This window comes from Misgurnus anguillicaudatus, chromosome 2 (assembly GCF_027580225.2).
Source record: "Misgurnus anguillicaudatus chromosome 2, ASM2758022v2, whole genome shotgun sequence".
NCBI classification, from domain to species: domain Eukaryota; kingdom Metazoa; phylum Chordata; class Actinopteri; order Cypriniformes; family Cobitidae; genus Misgurnus; species Misgurnus anguillicaudatus.
Genome location: NC_073338.2, coordinates 27259736 through 27267724, shown reverse-complemented (window position 1 = coordinate 27267724; position 7989 = coordinate 27259736).

Genomic DNA, 7989 nt, shown 5'->3' with positions numbered 1-7989 from the left:
CTACCAGCTTATATTGCTTTCCTGCACCTCCCATTGCATGACGTTGCTTTGGTCCACCCAGTCCAGATGTTACAACAACATTGCGCACCACTGATGGGGTGGTCCAAATCTAAACTGTACCTTACATGTCCTGCCAAGACGGATCATTTTATTTCACATCATGTTGGCATGGTTTCTGGTTTGACTACGTGCTGTTTTGAACAGGTCTATCCTTATGGATATGACATAATGTTGTTTTGAATTAATAGGACATTAATAGGACATAGTTACAACTTCTTTTATGTTGTCAGAAATTCTTCTTGATGGGTCATTCTATGAAAATGTTGGCTTTTTGAACAGACAACTTTTTAAAAATTGAATTCTTTTTTTTATACCAAAACTTATAGTCAGGTAATTGATAACCTCTTAACATTATAAATCAACTTAAATGACAGCTTAATGTTTTTTATATATTTTTACTACATTACATTTAAAAAGCTTGTGCTGCTTTTTTGTCACTGATGTTACCTATATTTTAGATGACAATTCAGAATGTATTTTGACTTTTATTTGCATACATAATCAAAGACAGAAAAAGTTAATGTAATATTAAGAAATTGTCTGGATTAGTAATAATTTACTTTAAAGGGGCCATGGCATGAAAATCTGACTTTTTCCAAGTTTAAGTGCTATGATTGGGTCCCCAGTCCTTCTATCAACCTAGAAAATGTGAAAAAGATCAACCCAGTAACTTAGTTTTAGTAAGCCATTCTCTACAAGCACATGAAAAAATAGGTCGTTTAAATTTGTCTCTCCTTATGATGTCATAAGGAGCTCTTATTATAATAATACCACCTTTTATTCTGCACTATCCAACCACAACACTGCCATTTAGTGCAGAGAAAAGCACAATTGAGTTTTAATTGCAACAAACCACCATCATTGTGATCAGTGTTTGAATTTCATCAGCTCATTTGCATTTTAAAGGACACACCCAAAACGGCACATTTTTGCACACACCTACAAAGTGGTTAGTTTAACGTGCTATAATAAATTATTTATATGGTATTTTGAGCTAAAACTTCACATATGTGCTCTGGGGACACCAAAGATTTATTTGACATCTTAAAAAAGTCTTGTGTCATGGACCCTTTAAACAGGCATGCGTAAAGTTCTATTGTGTGACCAATTCTATTTCTACCATTGTGTTTTTTGTTGTAACATTCGAAATAATTGAAGTTGAGTGATCAAAATTGAATGATGATATCCTTAAAATGCTAACTTATGAAAGCAGCAACAGTAACACCAGTGACGATAACACCAGTGACAAATTTGCAGACACAATGGCATGATTATGGCCAAAGTAACTCAAACTACACTTCTTAAATTGTAAATAAATCACTTAATCATGCAATTTGAAAAATTATATAAATAAAATTTCCTTTTTATTAAGAAGTTGGCAAGGATGTTGATTTTTTTCAAAGTGGTGGTTTATAAATTGTAACACCAGTGACATGAAATTGGGGGACAGATATTCCCTGTAAATTATTTATAATATTTAGTTGATATTTTAGTTTTTTAAGTAGTCTACTAAATAACTGTACTACTTCCCTTTGTATTATGACATTTAAAGGGGGAGAATAATATATTTTTTTAACTCAAAATATGTCACAAACCACGACTCCTGACACGAGAGACAAGCCAATTTCATGGTACTGACCGTGTTCTACAATATATATAAAAAATGGTTTGCAATAAAACTGTCTTACATGTGTTTTATTAATAATAAAACACTTCAATTAAAACAAAAACATATATTTTGTGTCATTATCTGACAATTTTAAGTGTTTTTCATGGTGGTTGGGGCTGGGGAAAACCACAATTTTCATAGAATGACCCTGATTTAGTTGGGATGAGAGTGTGGTTTGCCTTTAACTTAAACATAACCCTGGATCAAAGCATTCCTGGCTGATTAATTTGAACATGACATGTTTTTATCTCAAGATTTTTATATTAAAATAATAAGGACGTGTGTTTGTAAAAGTTGATAATATAGCATAGTGTAGATTTATTAGCATCATTGGTCTTACAAAAAGGCAGAGAATAAAAATATTATGAAAGCATGTGGCTTTCCTGCCAGGAATTGTTGATGTGCCAGCCCGATTCCAAGAGGAAACAGTAATTCATAGCTGTGTCTTAGAATGACAAACGCAAAGGGTACGGTCGGGACACGTCTTTACTAAACCACCAAACAAATGACGGAAATTAGCAATAAACACAGATGTATACACATATGCTGACATTATCAAGAACTTATCGTCCTGTTTATCTGTTTCTAAAATACGTCTGACGTTAAAATTATCATCATCTAAAAGACTGTGTTCAGACACTCTTTCACAATCTTGTAAGCTTGCCAAAGCGCACATTACCAAATTTTTCACACTTGAATTACACTATTTGCACTTATACTACTTACAAGCCCAAACTTTGCTTAGTGCCTTATAACGTAAGTAACTGAATTAAAAAATGCTAAATCACATTAAAAAAATGTTTGGATTTTAGTTGTATTGTAAACTTTAAAATGACTTTAAAAATTTAATGGTGATTCTGTATAAAATATGTCTCCTTTGCATAAGTGACCAGTTTATGTGAAGCTCTTGTTTTTATAAATTGCAGGCAGTTTCTGGGATTTCATGGACCACTTACGAACCGCATTTAACTGGCTATAGAAAGCAGTTTTTCTTGTGGGCTGGTGGACTTATGGGATACTTTCAGCAGAAAAAATTCATATATCTGCTGGCTGAGAGGTCGGCATATTTCAGTCCAGGATTATCTAAGAGGTTGTAAATAAACTATATATTTATACATATATATTTTACTTGTGGAATTATAGGAATGAATGCTCTTTGACTAATTAAATCTGCAGTAGGCACTTAGCTAAAATAAGATCAACTAGCCAGTATAGCAGACAACACCAATACTGTTATCTGCTGTGAGTTTAGATGGGCCATTATAGTTCATTGGCTGTTGGAAATCTCACTCCATGATACTTTGTGGTACCTACCCGTCTAGTTTAGAAAAATATAATGAACGTTTTGAAACAGGTTTCCATGTGAATGGGAATGTTAAAGATTAACAGGTCTTTAGGATTACAGGCCTCCTTGGGATGCTCAAACATAGTATTGTTTAAAGGTGTAATGTGTTTTTTAGCGGCATCTAGTTGTGAGATTGCGAATTGCAGCCAACCTCAATTTTGAAATGCAATGAGAAGCTACGGTAGTTGCCACAGGACAAACATGTCACCATCTGCGACAATCATACCTGTCAACACTCCTGTTTTCCCGTTTTGTTATTTCTCCCGGGAAACTCACGTAATTTGTACGGCCCTATCGTTATATATATAATCACATCAATATATAATTCCAAGGTTGTCCAGTTGCCGGATCTTGTATGAAATGCATCCTACTACCACAATAGACATCAGACAATTTTGAACCCATTTTTGACCTCAAGCTAGCAACTTACAACTTGGTTGCGCTGTTAATATCTGCTCAGGTAGATGGTGGAAGTTGAATCAAGCATCGAAAATGTCATTAGAAAGCACAGGTGGTGCTTCAGTGAAAAAAACTAAATATACACTGTAAAAAAATCCGTAGAAATTACAATGTTAATGCAGCTGGGTTGCCGGTAATTTACCGTAGATTTAAATTTATGTTATTTACTTGCAAGAGTTTGTTCAATTTTATATAAATTTTAAATATTAACAAGTCTTTATCTTTACAGAATAAAACTATATAATAACAGCCTCATGCAAAGCATTCTGGGAACCAGAAATCATCATCAACCTTTTTCTGTTTTTTGCTTCAGATTTTGTTTACCATAATGTTTTGCTTGATACTGTTTTTTTAGTTTTACTTTGTAAAGACAAAGACTTTTAAATGTTAAATGTTCATTTAACTTTGAACTAAATGTTGCCAGTAAATAACATAAATTTAAATCTACGGTATATTATCGGCAACCCAGCTGCAATTTCTACGGATTTTTTTACAGTGTAGCTGCAAATTTAACAATAGCTGGATGGAGAAATGTAATTTCTTATTGTGAAGCAGCATCGATAATTCCCACACTTTCCAAAGTATGTCGCACTGATTTTAGTATCAGACACAGTGGGAAAAATTACGTAACGCAGCACAATAAATCTCAATGACACATTCACACTGTGGAGGCACACAGCATAGACATTAAAGAAATAACTAGACGGTTAGTTGCTTGACCATTGATCAACAGCGCCGCCATATTTGTGAAGGCAACTTCTCCATTAATCTCATAGCAACTGGAGATAAAAATGCTTCTGGCGTGTGCAGTTTGGGGGGAATACAAACCATCACACACCTCAAAACGAGTCTCGGGGAATTACCTTCCACAAATAAGACTGAACAGTTGTTTCTGGTTTTGTTAGATCATAATAACATTATGTTGATAGAGAGTTGGCAACTGGAAGCAGACTATTAATAACTAGATATCGCTATGAATGTTGGTATACTCATGAGAATTCACAATGTTTAGATGTTTATACACTCACCTAAAGGATTATTAGGAACACCTGTTCAATTTCTCATTAATGCAAATATCTAATCAACCAATCAAATGGTAGTTGCTTCAATGCATTTAGGGGTGTGGTCCTGGTCAAGACAATCTCCTGAACTCCAAACTGAATGTCAGAATGGGAAATAAAGGTGATTTAAGCAATTTTGAGCGTGGCATGGTTGTTGGTGCCAGACGGGCCGGTTTGAGTATTTCACAATCTGCTCAGTTACTGGGATTTTCACGCACAACCATTTCAAGTGTTTACAAAGAATGGTGTGAAAAGGGAAAAACATCCAGTATGTGGCAGTCCTGTGGGCGAAAATGCCTTGTTGATGCTAGAGGTCAGAGGAGAATGGGCCGATTGATTCATGCTGAGAAGAGCAACTTTGACTGAAATAACCACTCGTTACAACCGAGGTATGCAGCAAAGCATTTGTGAAGCCACAACACGCACAAACTTGAGGCAGATGGGCTACAACCAGGGGCGGAGTGGGACCAAAAAATCTACCGGGAAATTTCGTATACCACCGGCCCTCTGTGCTAAAAAATGTCTCGTAGCCTATTTGTAGTAAAACTAGGGTAATACAAATCGTAATCAATTTGCCCAACAAAAAAAACATTTTCATAATATTAATAAAATCATTAAATCATGGCTAATTTTCCTAAATGAGTAACTATACAAAATTATACCTGTTTGAAAGACGGAGTTGCGCACCTGTCAATCAGCTATTACATAACAGAGCGAGACCAGAGATGAATGTGCTCATAAACGGGAGTAATATGGAATAATTTGTGCATCTTTGAATAACTGTAAGAATATTTCCTTTAAATATAATTTTTGTCATATAAAGTTTTGAGAGATAATAATGTTTTTCCACGGTTTTTGCTTATTTATTTTAACGTGTTTGGCGCATTACCTCAGAGATTATTTCAGTAATATTGCTTTTTTCCTGCTAATAATAATACAATTTACATGCCAATCCTGCACCCGGTTGCATAAAAGTCCTTAAGCTAAGAAATCCCTTAAATATAAGGTTAAGGGTGCCCTTAATAAAAAATGGGTTGCAGGAAAAACACTTAAGTAAACCTTAAGGCTGTCAATAAGTATTTACCCTTAAATGCTAAAGTATTACCTTAAGTTCTGCTATGCGTTGCAACAAAGTCCTTAAGTCCAATTTTCTCTTAAAAACTTAAGGGACTATAACAGGTCCCTTAACGTCACACGCGACGGCTGATTGTATGGTTATTTAAGAAAATGAAGTACCAACGCGCATTTCTAATGATCAAAATAATCCCTAGAGAAAAGTGATGCGTATTTATTAGGAGAATAGCGGTTTGATCGTCCGTCAATTGTCAAAATGTTTCCAGTTTGAATTACTTTGAGGTTTTATACATGCAGCACTTTACAGTCTGTTATTTGCGATGTTTCATTGTACACAAATCCGCCGTCTGTTGACCTGCGTGCGTTGATTTGTTACCGCTGTGAGATTTTGTAACTACAGCAACCGCGTCTCCGCTGCCGTGTTTTGGCAGAGACTGCCGTAAAATACTTAGTATAAACACTTAGGTAAGGGTGACAGTTAAGACCTTTGTTGCAACGCTCTTAAATAAATCCCTTACCTCAGGGATTTTTTCTCCCTCAGGGAAACCCTCACTTAAGGAGTTTCATGCAACCGGGCACAGGCCGCCAGACGGGGTTGCTATATAACTTGCAATGTATCAGACCGGCCCTGGCAGCCTCAAAACACTACCGGCCCACCGGGAAATGTCCCGACTCTCCCGATGGCCACTCCGCTACTGGCTACAACAGCAGAATACCCCACCGGAGTACCACTCATCTCCACTACAAATATGAAAAAGAGGATACAATTTGCACAAGCTCACCAAAATTGGACAGTTGAAGACTGGAAAAAATGTTGCCTGGTCTGATGAGTCTCGATTTCTGTTGAGACATTCAGATGGTAGAGTCAGAATTTGGCGTAAACAGAATGAGAAAATGGATCCATCATGACTTGTTACCACTGTGCAGGCTGGTGGTGGTGGTGTAATGGTGTGGGGAATGTTTTCTTGGCACACTTTAGGCCCCTTAGTGCCAAGTGGGCATCGTTTAAATGCACGGCCTACCTGAGCATTGTTTCTGACCATGTCCATCCCTTTATGACCACCATGTACCCATCCTCTGATGGCTACTTCCAGCACCATGTCACAAAGCTCAAATCATTTCAAATTGGTTTCTTGAACATGACAATGCGTTCACTGTACTAAAATGCCCCCCACAGTCACCAGATCTCAACCCAATAGAGTATCTTTGATGTGGTGGAAGGGGATCTTCGTGCCCTGGATGTTTATCCCATAAATCTCCATCAACTGCAAGATGCTATCCTATCAATATGGGTCAACATTTCTAAAGAATGCTTTCAGCACCTTGTTGAATCAATGCCACATAGAATTAAGGCAGGTCTGAAGGCGAAAGGGAGTCAAACACAGTATTAGTATGGTGTTCATAATAATCCTTTAAGTGAGTGTATAAAATTGTAACATATTAGAGTTATATTAAATTGTCCGTCTTACTACAGTTCGTCGGTTACCTAACTTAGTGACGTTTTGAAGGTTACCTAAAGAGAAACTTATCAGGAGGCATTGTGGGGTTGCTTAAAGTAGAGAAGGGTTTTCCCTCAAATAAATCCTCAAATAATCCTTATGTTGTTAATCGTTGTTTTACATCTACACTATAGTATAGTTTAATTTTAGTGCTATTAAAACGAATGCAGACTGTCACACATTGCACCTTTAAATAGCAACACAAAAAGTCACCTTGTTTAGAGGGGAAAGCAACATACATGGCCCACTTTGCAGTCTGGACTGGAAGAAAAAAATTAGCCATGGCCATGGCCCACTACATACGATTCACAAACACCACCCATTTTTGTGCAACCTTGAATACCGGTATGTATATCAATACATAATCCATAAAAGCATTTAAGCCATATATGCGGGAAATAGTTAGAGCTGACACATTAAAGGGATAATTCACCCAAAAATTCTGTCATCATGTACTCATGTTGTTCTAAACCTGTATGAATTTCTTTTTTCTGATGAACACAAAAGAAGATATTTTGAGGACACACAGCATATAGTTTCCATTGACTTCCATAGAAGGAATACAAATATTGTGGAATTTAATGGATACTGTTAACTGTGTGCTTTCCATCATTTATCACAATACTTCCAAAATATTTTTTCCTACTATGGAAGTCAATGGATACTATATGCTGTGTGTTTACCATCATTTCTCAAAATATCTTCTTTTGTGTTCATCAGAAAAAAGAAATTCATACAGGTTTAGAACAACATGAGGGTCAGTAAATGATGACAGAATTTTAATTTTGGGGTGAACTATCCCTTTAAATACATTACATTAAA